This window comes from Notamacropus eugenii, chromosome 3, assembly GCF_028372415.1.
Source record: "Notamacropus eugenii isolate mMacEug1 chromosome 3, mMacEug1.pri_v2, whole genome shotgun sequence".
Classification (NCBI taxonomy): domain Eukaryota; kingdom Metazoa; phylum Chordata; class Mammalia; order Diprotodontia; family Macropodidae; genus Notamacropus; species Notamacropus eugenii.
The window spans coordinates 328,183,443-328,202,232 of NC_092874.1; the positions used below are offsets into that span (position 1 = coordinate 328,183,443).

At 37.2% G+C, this 18,790-nt stretch overlaps 1 protein-coding gene across 1 annotated transcript in view; it reads right to left on the minus strand.

Moving 5' to 3' along the window:
* The window catches only part of ERCC6L2 (ERCC excision repair 6 like 2), a 375,244-nt gene that overhangs the window by 269,347 nt on the left and 87,107 nt on the right, over window positions 1-18,790 (minus strand). The gene's annotated exons all lie outside the window — the stretch shown is intronic.

An 18,790-nucleotide genomic window follows, 5' to 3' on the forward strand; every position in this document is an offset into this window, starting at 1 on the left:
AAATTCTAGCTTAAAATCTTAGAACTCCGGGATTTCGTGAATGATCAAGAACATATTTGTAGCACCTGGATTTCATACAAGCCTCTTGTCCCAACATTAAAGAGCCCCAGTCCTGCTCTTTCTTCCATTCATACTTCAGCATAATTCACAGAGTATAAATTCTTATTTCAGGCATCTTTGGTTCAAAAGACAAGAGTAACACTGTTTTCTGAAGCACCCTGTTGCATCCAAAAAGTTAATCTGTCTGGACTGGGCTTTTCTTGACTTGCCAGTGTAATTGAACATCTGACTACCATTTGGGAGGAATAAATGAAAGGATTATAGCGAGAAACACAACCTTTCCCCTCATCCCCCATAACTCTACTGGTGTTCCTTTGGAAATTAATTTAGACACATGAACACATGCCAATTCTGATTTGAATATTTTAAAGCCATTTTAGGGGAAGCTGTGTCCAATCTTGAAGGCAGATACTGCTGTCAACACAGCATTCCTAAGGAGCCTTCCTCCCTGCCCTCATTTGTGCCACTCCACCTCTTAAGTGAATTCAGGGGTTTTGAAAAGTACCAGACTGATAATGACAGCTTCAGATAATGAAATCATCTCTTCTGAGCCAAGCAGTTCCCACAGAGCTGCTGCTTTCCCACATTGCCCTGCTCCATTTGGGTCCTGAGACCACCTCAGCAGAGGGGAGGAGCATGCCATAGAGGACGGAAGCAGTCTGACTCATTCCCAAATGAGAGACAGATAAGCTGACCCAAAGCTCTGAAATTTACTACCTTGCTATACTAGCAAATGGGAAGGGCTGCCATTCATTCATTCATTCATTCATTCATTCATTCATTCATTCATTTTCCATCATCAAAATAGGTAGCATTTATAAAGCCCTTTAAAGTTTGTAAATCCTTTTATATATGTTAACTCATTTGATCTTCTCAATTACTCTATGAAGAAGATGCTATTATTTTATATCTGAGGAAACTGAGTCTGAGAGGTTAAGAGATTTACCCCAATGTCTAAGTCAGGATTCAAATCTTGGTCTTTTTTTTTTTTATTCAAGCCTTGCCCTTCATCCACTGTGCCTCTTAGCTTACCCCATGACTCAACAAACATTTATTAAATGCTTATTATGTTCAAGGCAATGTTCTAATCTTCCTCCCATTTAACATTACCTGTCAGTTTCTTGTCCTTGGTTCAGTCTCCTTTAGCCAGATTTTTAGGGGTACTTCCCAGAAATACTCCTATTTTTCTAAGTCAGAATCCCATACTGATAAAAGTATGAACCTAGAATGAACTTTCAGGAAATTTCATACAAAACCAATGTGTGTTCACAGCACTGCCTCCCTCCCCAATATGACATAGGTCAAGAAATCTGAAAGAGATGCCTTTTTAGAACCTTTTGAAAGATGAATAGCATGGACCAAAAAAAAAAACAAAAACAAAAACACATTAACAACAGCAGAGAAGCATCTCTTGGCATAGTGGAGAAAAGACTGGCCCTGAGTTCGAGTCCTATCTCAGACACATACAAGCTGTACAATCATGAACAAGTCACTTAATCTCTCAGTGGCCCAGTCAACTTTCTAAGACTCTAAGTTGGGCAGGAGTTGCCCGTTTGCATCAATGGGACCCCTGAGAATTCCACAGCCTGATGAAATCACATATCTGGACCTATCTATGTAGCTTAACTAAAAAATTAGTTCACCATCCCTGGAAAAATATGATGCAGGGGTGAGTTTATGTGTTTGAATTGGATGTGTATGTGTGTGGGAGAAAGCTATATGTGTGTTTGGGTAAGTTAGGAACAAGCAATATATTCCATGAAGATTTTTAAGGGAAGTCTGCCATCTGATGAATTCTAATTTCTGGAAAGCCTGTAGTGTAAGGCTGTTGTTCCCCTGGTGTTTTTTTCATCGAACTGCATTGGAAGAAAGAGAAAAGTCTTTCTATTTTCACTACAGCTGCAGAGTTGAGCCTGGGGGCCTGAATGCCCCTGGTTTCACTGTGTGGCAATAAGGGAAATTTGACACCTGGGCTACTATTGGGTTTTACTGTGAAAGTTTCACATAGGTCTAGTAACTACTAACCTGGAATGGAGTTTGAACCTGTGACCTACAGCAGTGGTTGAAAGGGTCCAGATCACATTACCAATCACTTCAGCCATCCAGAACCAACTGTCCCTGATGCCCTTCCCCCCAGTCCACCCCATTGTCTACTTTAAGTTACTTTGACAGCATACCCAAATGAGAATGAATTAGGGGCTAAGTTTTACTTCCAAAATAAGCATAATTACAGTCATGGCGGTTGAAGGCTCTTCTAGTTTTGTAGCCTTTTATGTCACAATAGAGTGAAGCGGCTGAAGGGCGTCTGGCAAAACAAAAAGAAAACATATATCTTTTCTAATTAAATCAATCCTTCCTCCTGCCCCCCAACTGGTTTTGGTTGCTGCTGCTGCTGCTGCTGTTTTCCTTTTTAATGCACTGTTTGTTAAACCTGGAAAATTCTTCAGATCAAGTTGAATTGAAGGAATTTGCAACAGGTTAGTGTTAGCTACTTGACCACAAGACGTGGAGTCAATAAGCATTTATTAAGCACCCACTATATGACCAGAACAAATAAAGGCGCAAACAAAACCAAAAACCAAAAACCAAAAACAAACCCAGTACCTGCTCTCAAGGAGCTCACAATCTAAGGGGGGAGATAATATGCAAATAACTATGTACAAAAAATATATATGTGCAAGATAAATCAGAAATAATCTCAAAAGGAAGTCACTAGCATTAAGGAAGACTGGGTAAATCTTTACGCAAAAGGTGGGATTTTAGCTGAAACTTGAGGAAGCCAGGAAGTAGAGGTGAGGTGTTAGAGAATTTCAGGAAGAGGGGATAGCCAGTGAAAACATCCAGGCTTTGAAGATGGAGTGTCTTGCGTAAGAATCAGCAAAGAGAACAGTCATTGGAGAGAGTAAGGTTTAAAATGACTGGAGTGGTAGGAAGGAACCAGGATATGAAGGTCTTTAAAAGCTAAACAGAGGATTTTATATCTCATCTGAGAGACAATAGGAAGCTTCTGGAGTTTGCTGATTAGGGAGGTGACATGGCCAGAACCAGGATGAATAGACTGGAGTGAGGGAAAACTTGAGGTAAGGAGACCAAGTAGAAGGTATTGCAATAGAATAGGCATGAGGTGCTAAGGGTCTGCATGAGGAGCACAACTGGTAGGGAGTATCCTGTGCTGAACCTCAACATCAGGATCAGCCCCTGAGAATTAGTATCGTTGCTCCCTTCATTCAACTTTGATCACTCCATGCTTACCTGAGATATAAACTTTCCCAGGATTTTAAAAAACAAAATGTCTTTAAGCCCTGCAAAAATATCTATGGAAACCCTTATTCTTGAACATTTTCTGTTATTCCAGGGTTCTAAAAAAAAGAAAAAGATGCTGAAAAACAAAGTCCATTATTTTAGTAGACAGAGGGTTCAAAATAAAGGCATTCATAATGCTATCCATGTAACTTATGCCTTGCCTTGGAAATATTTGTGTCCAAGACTTTTCTTAAATGATTTCCCCACATTTCTAATCCCTTATCATTGGGGCAAACGCTAGGGCAAATTTTGGAGTTTTGTCTTGGATGGATTCCTTTTCTATTAGGAAATACATTAGGACTCACTCTCTTAAATGGCCTGTTTCACTGGTGTAATATTTGAAATTCTAGATGACTGTACACAATATTAACTAGCGCTGTGTGTGTGAGATTGTGGCTGTGTGTGGCCAATTTCACCAAAGGAAAAGAAGCTGGAACAAAAATATAAGAAGTATCCAGGCACCAGTTCCCATGAGTAGAGTCCCTGGGACATAGCAAGGTCTATCCAGTGAGGGGAATAAACCCCAGGTGTGGCAGAGAGAAGGCGGAATCTGTGCCATTGGTTAGATTCTCATTTAAACATTATTCCTCATAATTAGGTAATCAGATCAGTAGTTTCGGTGCTGTTGAAGGAATGCAAGTGTTGTCAGCCCCTCCAAAATTCAGTGCTCAGGGGCAAAGCAACCTTTATAACTCAGCCGCCATGAAAGCAACTGGGTGGCATTCCTCTTTTTATGGATGGAATCTGCTGAGATGTGCAAAGGTGGTTACCAGGGAAATACTTTTTGCAGAGTAACATGCAGTTAGGGCAAATAACATTGTGTGGCCTGCCCTCTTCCCCAAACATTTTTAAAGCAATGAAATGAGATTAAAATGAACAGACAATTTTAAGAGTCAAAGAAATCCAAGAAAAGTAACATGTAATCTTTAGGTGGGGAGGGTGACGGTGCAAAGGAGGAACTGAGGAGACTCACATCATCTTGGTGGGAGTAGGGGTTGTGCTAATTGTATGAATAATGTGCCCCCAAAGTCTTTGTGAAGTTTTTGGTCTTTAATACCGATTACAAAGTCATTTTGGTGTCCTAAAAGTCTTAGGGCAGTTTCAACTTTTATGTTCAGTTGTTTTCAGTTGTGTTCTGTTGTCCATGACCCTATTTTCTTGGCAAAGATACTAGAGTGGCTTGACGTTTCCTTCTCCAGCTCATTTTACAGATGAGGAACTAAGGCAAACAGGGTTAAGCAATCTGCCCAGGGTCGCCAAGACTAGAGGCCATATTTGAACTCAGGTTGTCCAGACTCCAGGGCTCATACTCAATCCACTGCACCAGTTAAGTTTTAACAGTTCATACAAAGTAATTTGGGTGTCCCAAAAGCTTTGGTGCAGTTTAAGCTGCACTAGGTGTAAGTAGTTTAAGCTGTGCTAAGCATAAAAAGAGTTTAAGCAGCTTAAAACTGCACCAGGGCTTTTGGGACATGATATTTATGAACCCAACAGTGTTATTGGCAGAACCTAGTACAACCACATCTACCACACTCAGATGATGGAGCATTAAAAAAAATTCATCTATTTTGCCTATTTTATACATATATATATATACATATATACACATTTTTGAATTATTTATTTTTAATACTCTTTTAAAAACAATTTTGAGTTCCAAATTCTCTCCCTCTTTCCTACTTCTCTCCCACTCACTGAGAAGGCAAGCAATATGTAATCAATTACACCTATGAAATTATGCAAAACATATTTCCATATTAGCCATATCACAAAAAAATCAAGAAAATAAAGTGAGAAAATTACACTTAAATTTGCACTCAGAGTTCATCAGTGTCACCTCTCTGGAGGCAGACAGAATTTTTTCATCATGAATCCTTTGGAATTGTTTTCAATCATTGATCATCGTATTGATCAGAGTAGCTAAATCTTTCACAGTTGATCATCATCACAATATTGTTGTTACTATGCAAAATGATCTCCTGGTTCTGCTACTTTGTATCAGTTCGTACAGGTCTTCCCATGTTTTATTTTTTCTGAAATTATTCTTCCCACCATTTCATATAGTACAATAATACTTTATCAACAATCATATGCCTCAACTTGTTCAGCCATTCCATAACTGATGGGCATCCTCTCAACCTCCAATCCTTTGCCACTATGAAAAGAACTGTGTACTTTTTCTTTGATCTCTTTGGAATACAGACCTAGATATTGCTGGATAAAAGGGTATGCACAGTTTTACATCCTTTTGGGCATAGTTCCAAATTGTCCTCAAGAATGGTTGGACCAGTTCACAACTGTACCAACAGCGCATTAGTGTACTTATTTTCCCTCACTTCCTCCATCATTTGTCATTTCTGATAGGTATGAGGTGGCACTTCAGAGTTGTTTTAATTTGCATTTCTCTAATCAATAGTGGTACAGACCATTTTTTCTTTTATATACTGCTTATTCATATCCTTTGACCCAATTTGTGGGGAATGGTTTTATTTATTTATTGTGGGGAATGGTTTTCCCCAATTGGGGAATGGTTTTATTTTTATAAATTTGACTCAGTTCTCTGTATATTTGGGAAATGAGACCTGTATCAGAGAAGCTTACTGTATTATTTTTATATTACTTCATTGTCTATGGCAGGGCTTCTTAAAATTTTTCCACTCATGCGCACTTTTTGCTTAAGCAGCATATGTTGGTGTTGCATGGTCTGAGGGCATGGGCAGTGCAATATGTACATGCTTTGTGTTCAGAACCAAGGCTATAGTGATGTTGCCTGATGGAACACCAGCAAGCACTGCCAGCTTGTGGCAGGATCCATTGTGTATTTGGTTTTTAATTAATTTTTGGTCATTGCATGTTCAGAAACCTTCTGCCAATTTTTTTTACAACACCCTATGGGGTGGCAGCCCAGTTTAAGAAGTGCTGATCTATACTATCTTTTAGTAAAATGTAGTTTCCCTCATTATCTCTTTTAATTAGGTTTATTTTTGCTTTTGCTATGTCTGGGATCATTATTGCTACCCTTGCCTCTGTCACTTTGTCTGAAGCCTAGTAGATTCTTTAATGGAGCCATTTTAAATGATGGAGCCATTTCTCTCCACCTTTCCTTGCCTGCCCAGAGTCACTATTTGGTCATTGGTATCACATGGGATCCCCCAAAGCATGGGACTGGACTACTCATATCAATTCATTCTGCCATGGGGATCACAGCCCATTCTGCCATGGGGATCACAGCGCATTCTGCCATGGGGATCACAGCCCATTCTGCCATGGGGATCACCGTTAAGTGCGGGTATGGAATAATAATGATTCAGGTGGATATAATACTTTAAGGCAGATAGGTGGTAAAATGGGGTTTGGAGTCAGGAAGAGGAAAGTTCCAATTCTGCCTCAGACATTTACTGGGCGAGTCATTTAACTTCTTTCTTCCTCAGTTACCTAATCTACAAAATAAGAGGGAAGAACTCAGTGGCCTCTAAAGACCCTTTCAGCTCCAACTTTATGATAAAGTTATAGGGAACATTTTCCTCACAACCACATTAATTTACTGGAAGAGGAAACTGAAGCTCAGGAATGTTATTATATTTGGGTGTAAGAATGGGCTGTCTAGGTCCCTGCCCTAAGTAATGAGAGAATTGCCAACATCCTCCCCTCCCTTCAATGCCATCCCTTCCAGGTTTTCTTTCACCTTTCCCTCAGGCAATGGAATCTCTCGTTGTCTTAGTGTTGAGTTCTATACTGTCCTTGTCGTTTGCTCCAAGACCTGACCTCCAGTTATTGTCCAGTTCCTTTCAGCGGTTCTGTAAAATTCTCATCTGGCGCTGCAATAAGGAGGATATTGAGGAACAGGTGTATGAGACTGAATTCACTGTGCCCAGAATATAGAATGAGTTACATGGGTTGAAGTGTGGGGTCTAAGTGGGAAGGGAAACAGGATTCTAAGCATTTAAGTTTTCTGATTTTTTAAAATTGAGTTTTTACTTTGTATGGTATTGTACTTTGTAGATTCAGTTTTAGTTGCTCTATGTCTAGTGAATAATTTATTTTTCTAAGATTGGGGTTTGAAGAAGTTGGGGAAAACAACTACTCTGCCATCTTGCTGATTATATATCTATGTATTCATATTGATGTTGATTTGTTACTATTCTTTGAAAGAGATTTTTAAAATTTCCATTTTTTTCTAAAGTACACAGGGCCACACTTTATCTTCATGCCCTTTTTTTAAAAGAAGTAAAATGAACTCATATTCTAAAAGAAAAGATAATGGCCTTCTGATATTATTAAGCATAGTGCTTGACTGCTTTTAAGGTGTTCCAAAGGGTTTTCTTTCCTTTTTTCTTCCTAAACTATGTTCTTTGTTTAGGAGTTCCTACTTGCCTTCCTGCCTTTTCTATAGCTCAGCTTATTGCTTAGCCAGAGACAAACTGAATAGGAGTACGCAAAAGGACAATAGCCCTAGTTTCCGCAGACAAGAAGCCACCTGCAAGCATTTAAAGAGTTTCCTTCTCATATATCTTTCCATTTGTATCAGTAGCATTAAAGATCAGGGCCACCACCCAATTCCCTCAAGCTGGTAAAAGCAAGAAAAGTAGAGTGTTATCCTTTATTTCTCCAAGGTTGATGAATACTGAAAAAGGTAGGGTTCAAAGACACCTAAATTACTTGGATTAATTTGGTCCTTTCCTACTACAACATAATTGATCTTTGTATTAATTCATCCGCTTACTAAAATATTTTAAACCCACAAAAAAGATCTAGAGTTGGAGGGGTGAGATGGAAAGGGCAGAGGTGTTAAATGACTTCTCCAGTCATGATTCGCCACCTTCACCTACTGCAACCTAAAAGTCAAAACAATCTAAACAATTCAAATTGTTTTCCCTCACAGGCAAAGGTCTTTTAGCTGAGAAAAGGTAGAAGAACAGGTTCAAAACCTACTGTTTGGCATCAAAACAACAGGCTTCCATTTACTGGGGGCAAACCTTCCTCTTTTCCGCTTACCATTTCTTTCACCACTTGCACAAGTGAAAGTTTTCCAAAGGTTTCATTTTTTGTGAAATACACTATGTGAAGGAGATGAATTTGATACGTTCTAATCTTTGTGATTTCAAAGTAAAAATAAAAGTGAAAAAATATACTCAAACAATGTCAACATTAGGAAGAATCTGGTAGGGTTATGACAATAATGCCATCTGATGGAGGGGTTTCACAGGAAGCAATATTTGCTGAAGCTGTCCAGTCAACTAAAGAACTACTGGAGCTACTTGTCCCTCTACAATTTTGCATTTGATTGGAAGCAAAGTCAAATGAAATAAGGGTTTAAATCTTTCACAGGCTTATGACCTTTTGTCAAGAGCACAAAGGATTGCTAAGGAGAGATAGGGTGTATTTAGTAGAAGGAAAGGTAAACAAGTGACAGTTGAAAGCAGCTTGGGGTAGTTGGAGAGTTAGAGTACTGGACCTGGAATTAGGAACACTCTTGGGTTCAAACCCAACCTCAGTTAGTAGCTGCATAGCAACAAGAAACATAGTTAACCTCCAGAACTTCAACTTATTTATCTGTAAAATTATAGAAGATTAGAAAATAACAAATAATACTTGTGGACTTCTGGAGGTGAAGCCAAGATGGCAGAGTAGAGAAAGCAGCCAAGCTCTTCCAATGTTCCCCTCCAAATAACTTTAATACAATGCCTCAGATTGAATTCTGGAATAGCAGAGCCAAGAAAAGGTCAAGGTAGTACATTTTCCCAGTCCAATACAATTGAGATTGAGAAGCACCTCCCCACCCTGAGTTGGGGGCTGCTCTAGAGCCCATGTGGCATCAACACCAGAAGTGGGCAGCGTTGGGAGCTCTCATACTAGAAACGGTGGGGATTGGCAACTGGTAATAAAAAGAAAAACTACAGAGGCACCTTGTGCTAAAACTGGGCACAGGACAGGGAACTGGTTGGCAATTCCATTTTCCGTAACCACTTCAGGGTCAGTTCTGAAATGGAAAAGAGTGCTTGCTGTCCCAGGGGGCGGGAGCCTTGAGGAACAGTATTGCTTCTGTTCACAAGGAAGTAAGGCCCTGAGGAGCAATATTGATTCTAATGATAAGGGAAGAGTGATCACATCTCTCCCTGGATCACATCCCTTGGAAGCACTAAAAATTTCAAAACCCTCAGAACTAGCTCTGAAAAGAGCAGCGTAAAAAACCTGAAGCTTGCAACACTAGCCTCCTTCAATCCTACACCAGGAATGGAACAGAACTTTAACACAAAATTCAAAGTCATGAAATAGGCCAGAAAAATGAGCAAATAACAACAAAAAATGAAGCTAAGCATAAGAAAAACTACTATAGTAACAAGGAAGATCAAGACATAAATTCAGAAAGAAGGCAATGTTGTGAAGATAAGGAAAAACAAAGTGTGTGTGTAAATACGCACACATATACATATACACACATGCGCAAATAAACACACATATACATATTTATTCAACACAATCCCAACAAGAATTCCTGGAAGAACAAAAATGAGTTTCAAAATCAAAGAAGAGTAGTGGGGGGAAATTGGGGGTCAGGAATAAAAGCAAAGGAAGAAAATTGTAAACAGACAATTAACAGCTTGATAAAAGCAGCACAAAAATACTGAATAAAATAACACCTTAAAAAACAGAATTGGCCAAATAGAAAAAGAAGTACAAAATTTCAAGGATGAAAATAATTCCTTAAAAAACATAATTGGTTCAATGATTCTATAACTGGTGAGTGGAAGCTTATGACTCCATGAGACATCAAGAAACAATGAAACAAAGTCAAAAGAATGAAAAATAGAATAAAATATAAAATATATAATCAGAAAAGTAATTCATCTGGAAAATAGATGCAGGAGAGATAGTTTGATAATCATTAGACTACCTGAAAGTCATGGTATGAAAAAGAGCCTAGACATCATATTTCAAGAAATTATCTAGGAAAATGGTCCGACGTTCTAGAACCAGAGGATTAGATAGAAATTCAAAGAATCCACCAATATATCACCTCCTGAAAGAAAGCCCAAAATGAAAATTCCCCAGAATATTATAGTCAAATTCCAGAGCTCTCAGGTCAAAGAGAAAATGCTTCAAATAGCTAGAATAAAAACATTTAATATCATGGAGCCACAGTCAAGATCACACAAGATTTAGCAGCTTCCATATTAAAGGAGTAGAAGGCTTGAAATATGATGTTCTGGAAGCGAGAGGAGCTAAGATTATAACCAAGAATCTCCTACCCAGCAAAACTGAATATAATCCTTTAGGGGAGAAAATGGTCATTTAATGAAATAGTAGGCTTTCAAGCATTCCTGATAAAAAAGACTAGCAGTAAATAGAAAATTTGACATTCAAATATGGAGTTCAAGAGTATTATAGAAAGGTAAACATGAAAGACAAAAGTAAGGGGTTTAATAAGGTTAAACTGTTAACATTTCTATATGGGAAGATGATACACGTAACTCCTAAGAACTTTATCACTATTATGGCAGTGAGAAGGATTCCACATAGACAAAGGATATAAGAATGAGTCAATTATGTTGGAATTGTCTCAAAAAAAAGGATGGGGAGAAAGAGAGATGCACTGGGAGAGCAGAAAATTATCTCATAAGAGGTACACAAGGAAGAGATTTTTATAGTGGAGAGAAAAATGGAGGGTGGCAGTAAACACTTGAGTCAAACTCTCCTCTGAATTGGTTCAGAGGGAAGACTATATTCACAGATACTCAAATGAGTATAGAAATTTATCTTGTCCAACAGAGAAAAAGGAGGGGAAGGGGCTAAGAGAAAGAAAGGGGGTGATAAGTAGCACAAATTAAGGAAGGCAGTGATTAGAAGAAAAACAGATTTTCAGAAAGGGAGAGGATAAAAAGAGAGAAAGAAAAGGATAAAACAGAAGGAAATGGGATAGAGGGGAAGGGTAGGGTTCCTTTGTCACCTTTGGGAATGTGCAGAAAATACACATTATTAATCAATTACTACTAAACTGTGATTTGAATGCAAGAAACTCACCCACAAAACTGAGCTGGATAGCAAAATGGATTAGAAAACAAAATCCAACATGTCGTTTACAAGAAAGACACCTGAAGCAGAGACAAACAGATGAAATGCAAGGGGCTGGAGCTAAATCTATTATGCTTCAGCTAAAGGTAAAAAAAAAAAAAGCAGGGAGTAGCATTCAGGATTTCAGATAAAGTAAAGGCAAAAATAAATCTAATTTAAAGAGACAAGCAGGGAAACTTTATCTTGCTAAAAGACACCATAGACAATGATGTAATATCACACTAAATATACATGAAACAAATGTGATAGCATCCAAATTATTTTTTATTTTTATTTTTAATTATTTAGCACCCAAATTATTAAAAGAAAAATTAAATGAATTAGAGGAGGAGATAGATGGTAAAACTATACTAGTGGGGGACCCAAAATTTCCCCTCTCAGAACTAATCATAAAGTAAATAAAAAAGAAGTCATGGAGATGAATAGAATTTTATAAAAATAAGTGTATATCTTTTTCTCAGCTGTACATGACACCTTCAAAGAAATTGACCACATATTAAGCATAAACACCTCACAAACAAATGCAGAAACGTAGGACAGCACTCTTTAAGACCATAATGCAATAAAATTACATTTAATAAAGGACCAGGGAAGTATAGACTAAATATTAATTGGAAACTAATCCAATTTTAAAGAATGAGTGGGTCAAAGAACAAATCATAGAACTAATCAATCATTTCAATAAAGAAAATGACAACAATGAGACAACATTCCAAAATTTGTGGGATACGGCCAAAGCAGCACTTTGGGAAAAAATTTATATCTCTAAAGGTATACATCAATAAAAGAGAGAAAGAGTAGGTCACTATATTAGGTATATTGCCATAGTAATCCAGAGTTTGACAAATCTAAAGATCCAAGCTTTTTGGGCAAGAGCTCACCATTTGATAAAAATTGCCGGGAGTATTGGAGAGAAGTTTTGCAGAAACTAAGTTAAAAACAACATCTCACACCATAGATCAAGATAAGGGCAAAATGGATACATGACTTAGACATAAAGCGTGATATCCTAAGCAAATTATGGGAGGATGGGAAATTTTACCTGGCAGATCTATGGATAAGGGAAAAGTGTATGAGCCAACAAGAGATAAAGAGGATCATAAGAAGTAAAATAGATAATTTGGATCATATGAAATTAAAAAGGCTTTGCACAAATTAACCAAAGCAGAAAAAAATAGAAGGAAAGCAGAAAACTGAGGGAAAAACTTTTACAGCAAGTCTCTTTGGTAAAGGCCTTATTTCTCAAATATATAGGGAACAGAAACAAATTTATTTAAAAACAGAAAAGCCATTCCCGATTGATAAATGTTCAAAGGATACAAGCAGGCAGTTTTAAGAATGAATTAAGGCTTTCAATAGTCAAATGAAAAGATGCTCTAAATCACTATTGATTAGAAAAATGAAAATTAAAACAACCTGAGGTATGATCTCACACCTATCAGATTGGCTAGCATGTTAGAAAAGTAAAAAAAAAAAAATACTAGGGATGATATGGGGAAATTGGGACATTAGCACAGTGTTAGTGGAGTTGTGAACTGGTCCAACCATTCTGGAAAGCAATTTGGAACTATGCCAAAATAGCTATAAAATTTTGCATACCTTTGACCCAGCAATGTCACTGTTAGATCTGTATCCCAAAGAGATCAAAGGAAAGTGGAAATGGACTTTATTTTCCTATGTTTGAATCAATTCCCTATATATCTTGCTATCTATCTTCTACTAAATTGCTTCAATTATTTTTCCCAGTTAACTATTTCCTTTCTAATTTATTTTATCTAATTTTAATATATTTTAATTTGCATTGATTTGATTAGTACAAAAGTTTTCCAGATTATTATAGGATCATAGATTTAGAGTTGAAGAGACCTCAGGGGTCATCTGTTATTTTCTCTCACTTTACAGTTGATGAAACTGAGGCCCAGAGAGGTCAAATGACTTGCCCAAGGTTATACACAGGTAGTAAGTGCTAGAGATGGGTTTTAACAAGTCTTTTGACTCCAGAGTCAATATTATCAATTTTTATTTCCTGTGAGCCTTGTTATCCCTTATTTGGTCAAGCACTCTTCCCTGAAACAGTTATGAAAGGTAGCCCCTTCCCCATTCTACTAGCCATTTATTATTTGACCTTTTACATCTAGATTACATATCCATTAGGAAGATATCATGGTAAAATGATGGGAGAAGTTGACCTAAAACTAACTTTCTGATTTTCATTTTTTCCCAATAGTTTTTATAAAATAGTTAATCTTTACCCCACTACTTAGAGTTTGTGGGTTTATCAAATGCTAAACTACTATGATCATTTGTTTCTAGATCTCATGTTCCTAATCTGTCCCACTGATCAACTTTTCTATTTTTTAAGCAGCAGCATATCATTTTGAAAATCACTACTTACCATTATTGAAGATGAAATCAAAGCAATTATTAGGAGCCCACTTGCATGTTAATAAATTTAACAATTTAAGTGAAATGGAAGAACACTTACAAAAATATAAACCACTTAGATTAAGAGAAGAGGAAATGAAATATCTAAATAAGCCTGTTTTAGAAAACGAAATTGAACGGGCCATAAATGGTCTGCCTAAGAAAAAAAGTATCAGGACCAGATGTATTTACAAGAAAATTCTACCAAACATGGAAAAAAACCTAATTCAAATATTAAAATAAATTATTTGGGAAACTGGCAAAGAAAGATTCCTATCAAACTCCTTTTATGAAACAAATATGTTGCTGATACCTAACCCAAGAAGAGTAAAAGCAGAGAAAGAAAATTGTAGACCAATTTCATTAATGAATATGGATGTAAAAATCCCAAATAAAATACTAGCTAGGAAACTACAGTAATGTATCACAAAGATAATACATTTTGACCAAGTGGGATTTAATACCAGGAATGCAAGGATGGTTTAACATAAGGAAAACTATCAACATAATTGATTATATCAATAGCAAAAGTAACAAAAATCATATAATTATATCAATAGATGCAGAAAAATCTCTTGACAAAATGCAACGCTCATTCCTATTAAAAACATTTGAAAACATAGATATAGACAGATCTTTTCCTTAAATTGATAAGCATCTACCTAAAACTACCAGCCAGCATTATTTGTAATGGGAGTAAATTAGAAGCCTTCTCAGTAAGATCAGGAGTCAAACAAGGATGCTTACTGTCACCAATATAATTCAATATTGTATTAGAAATGCTAGCAATAGAAATAAGAGAAGAAAAATAAATTGTAGTAGGAGCAATGAGGTAATAAAACTATCTCTTTTTGAAGATGATATGATGATATAATGACGATGATGATCATGGAAGGATCCAAGATGATACTTGGAAAATTCTAGAGATTCAACTAAAAAGCTAATTGAAACAATAATTTTAGCAAAGTAGTAAGTAAAAGTAGTAGTAAAATAAAGCCACATAAATCATCAGCATTTCTACATATCAACAACAAAACCCTGCAAGAAGAGGTAGTAAGAGATATCCCATTTAAAATTAGTGTAGACTGTAGAAAATATCTGAGAGTATACCTGACAAGACAAACCCAGGAACTATATGAATATAATTATAAAACACTTTTTATATACAATAAAGTCAAATTTAAATAACTGGAGAAATATTCATTGATTACGGATGGGCAGAGCCAATATAATAAAAGTGACAATTCTACTCAAACTGATCTATTTATTTAATGCCATCCCAATTAAGCTATCAAAAAAATTCATGGAGCTATAAAAAAATAATAAAACTCATTTAAAGGATCAAAAGGTAAAGAATATCAAAGGAATTAGTGAAAAAAATATAAAGGAAGGAGATTTAGCAGCACCAGATCTTAATCTATGTTATAAAGTAATAATTATCAAAACTATTTGGAACTGGTTAAGAAATAGAAAGATGAAAGTAAATAAATAAATAACAAAAAACAAACAAAAAGAAATAGAAAGATGGATCAGTGGAACAGAGTAGACATATAATACACAGTAGTAAATGTTTGTGTTTGACAAATGTAAAGATTTAAGTTTTAGGGATAAAAATTCATTATCTGGTAAAAAAAAATTTGTTAGGAAAACTGGAAAGCAGTCTGTCAGACAATAGGTATAGACCAATATCTTACATTATTTACCAAGATAAGGTCAAAATGAATACACGAACAAGATTTAAAGAGAGATATCATAAGCAAATTAGAACAACAAGGAACATATCACCTATCAGACTTATGCACAGGAGAATAATTTATGAATAAAGAAGAAATAGAAAGCATTTTGAGATGTAAAGTAAATAGCTTTGATTACATTAAATTTAAATTTAAACGTTTTCATACAAGTAAAACTAATGTAGTCAAGATTGTTTTTATATGAATAGGAATATTATTTGTAGAATAACTGTGAAAGACTAAGTTAATCTATTATAACTAGTCAAATAAAGTACAAAGGACCTATGAAGGAAAATGTTATCCACCTCCAGAAAAAGAGTTGATAAACAAAAGTATGTATCGTAATCTTCTGTTACTGTTACACTTGATGGGAGTGAGAGGGGACTCCCTAGTCAGGGTGCAGAAGATAAGAGTTTCCGATCCTGTAGGACTTCCCCTGCCAGGTCACTGCTGTGGACCAGTTCACCTGATCTTATACTGGCTCTCCTAGAGGCTTCCAACTATCTTTTTATACTATCTTGAGCTAGATGGAGGGATTTGCTTATGTTTATTTCATTTTAGATTTCTTGATCATTATTTGGTAAGAGAGTTATATGCCCTTTTATAGTGCCATCTTCCCATTGCATTTCCAATAAGCACCTACAGATCAAAGGCTTGTGGTTAACACTGCAAATACAAAGTAAATGTTTTAAAACAAAAAGTGAACAGACTTTCCCTTTGCCCAGAGGAAAACATTTCAGGCTTTATGGAGGGAGCACAAGACAGAGAAAAAAGACACAGGTTTTCCACTTCGGAGTCCATAGGGTGATTTTTAGCAACCTAGAACCTGTCTGAACACTTTTCTTACCCAGCTGGTCTGAACAGCCTTGGTCCTGGAGTCCTAGCCCTTTTCTTTGTGATACCCTCCTCTAGCATGGTTTTTGCTTTCCTAGTTCCACTCATCTGGACTGTGCCTTTTAAGGGTCCAGGAGTGTGACCAATCATTATTTCCCCCTTATGATTCAAACAGAAACTCAATAATTATTTCTTAAAGGGATCAATCACCAGGTCTTAATACCTTGTTAACACATTAACACTGAATCATTTGGGATAATATCCTGAGACTACATCAACCAGTTTGGGGAATGGGGGGAGGGAGCCAACTCTTTACATCCTCTTCCCTCTTACACCTAGATTACAGGTGTTTTTTGTTATATAAGTGAGGTTGAGAGTCATTAAGTAGCTTGCCTCAGATCACACAGCTAGCAAGTGTCTGAAACAGGATTTGAACTCAGATCTTCTTACATTATAAGTCCAGAACTGTGCCACCTGGCTGCATAAAGGGAGGACAGAGGAGGAGCTAAGGTACACCAGGCAAGGAAAATAGTCCCAAAAGAAGACACTTCACTTTGTTATATAACCTCTCTAACTTAAAAAAAAAAAGACTAGGAAAGGCCTTTAAGAATAATGTGTATTTTAAAAAAGAATAGTGTGTATTAATCTCCCCTGACCCAATGGCACAAGTTTCAATTTCAAAACTTCAGGCAAAAAAAAAAACATGGAAAGGGCATCCTTCTCTCTTCCTGTCCTCAGAAGCTCCAGCCTTTGGTCCATCTCTGCATGCTCCAGGGCCCAGGACAAACACAGTTAATGGCTTGGATCCTTGTTTTTCAGCACTAGCCTGCCTTTCCAGCTTCCAACACACTGCTGGAACCATTGCTCATCTGTGGGCACTTTTTTTTCCACGCATACATGTGCATCAGCCAGAGCTATGCATGCAAAAACAAGAAGTAAAAGAAAGCCTTTTAACTGGGAGCCCCTTAACTACCCCGCCTTCTCCCCTCTCCTCGCCCCTGCCCCCAATTGGAGCAGCCTGTGTAATATCTCCGGCAGAAGATTACTCCTGTTTCTCTCTTCTAAGAGATGTTTTTGACCCAGCCGGCATGCAGGGAGGTTTGGAAGCCTTCAGGGTAAGCAGGGCTGGGAACACTGTGCATTCACACAGCAAGGCCACACACGGAGATCATGCATGAGAGCGTACATCTCTCCCCCCCCCTTCTCTCTCTCTCTCTCTCTCTCTCTCTCTCTCTCTCTCTCTCTCTCTCTCTCTCTCTCTCTCTCTCTCTCTCTCTCTCTCTCTCTCTCTCTCTCATACGCACACACACACACACACACACATCACACTCAGAAACACACACAAATTCTTGTAAGCAAAAAGAAATCTCTGACACAAACCATCTTTCAACATGAAGCAAACTTCAGGATAAACTTTGCAGTCTCTCAGCTGTCCTCCCAGGGGACAAGAATGAGAGGAATCTTTAGATCAGTCTTAAATCAATTGGCAAAGGTTAACCCTTCACTTTCTGTCTGTCACATCACTGTTCGTTCCATGGCAAAGAAAAAAAAACTGATTTTTAAGAAAGGATGTCTGATCTATTGATTGGTGAGGATTTGTGAAATAAATTAAACAACGATTCCAACCCCTTGAGAATATGTCATGATTGTCCAGTACATGCAACTGTGTGTTCCTGTGTGTTCCTTTGTGAGCTTATTATAATGCTGCAGTCTAGCTCTGTGGAAATAACACTGGACATGGCTTTAGAGGGCTGGGGATCATATCCCAGCTCTGTCACTTACTAGATATGTAGTTAACCTTAGGTAAGTCACTTGATATTTTAGAGCCTCAACTTTCTCATCTGTAAAACGAGAAAATTAGAGATAATCTCCACAATCTCTTCCAGCTCTAAAGTCGTGATCCTCCACTCTCTATAGACCATCAGCTGACAAATTTAGCTGATGAGTTTTTATTGAAAACCTACTGTGTGTCCATCAGTGGGTTGGCCTGAGACAAAGGTCAAAAAAAAGTCAATGAACAATCATTTATTAAACATTTACTATGTGACAAATTCTGTTATGTGTTTGGAATATAAACACAAAAATGAAATAGTCTCTGCATTCAAGCACCTCAGATTCTACCTGAGGGAAATCAGAGATATGTGACCAAGCAATCTTGAGGGGCCAGGAGAGGAGTGCCTTGATAAAAATATTTGCACCCCTGAGGCTGGAGCTACTGATTTCTCATTTCCCTCTATCTGTCCTGAAGGGATGTCTAGTCATCTTACCAGCATAACTTGAGCTTGGGTCAAAGCCTGAGGCATTTTGCAGGAGACTCTCCTAATTGTTCCTAATACTGACACAATGCTAGTCTAAATGCCATA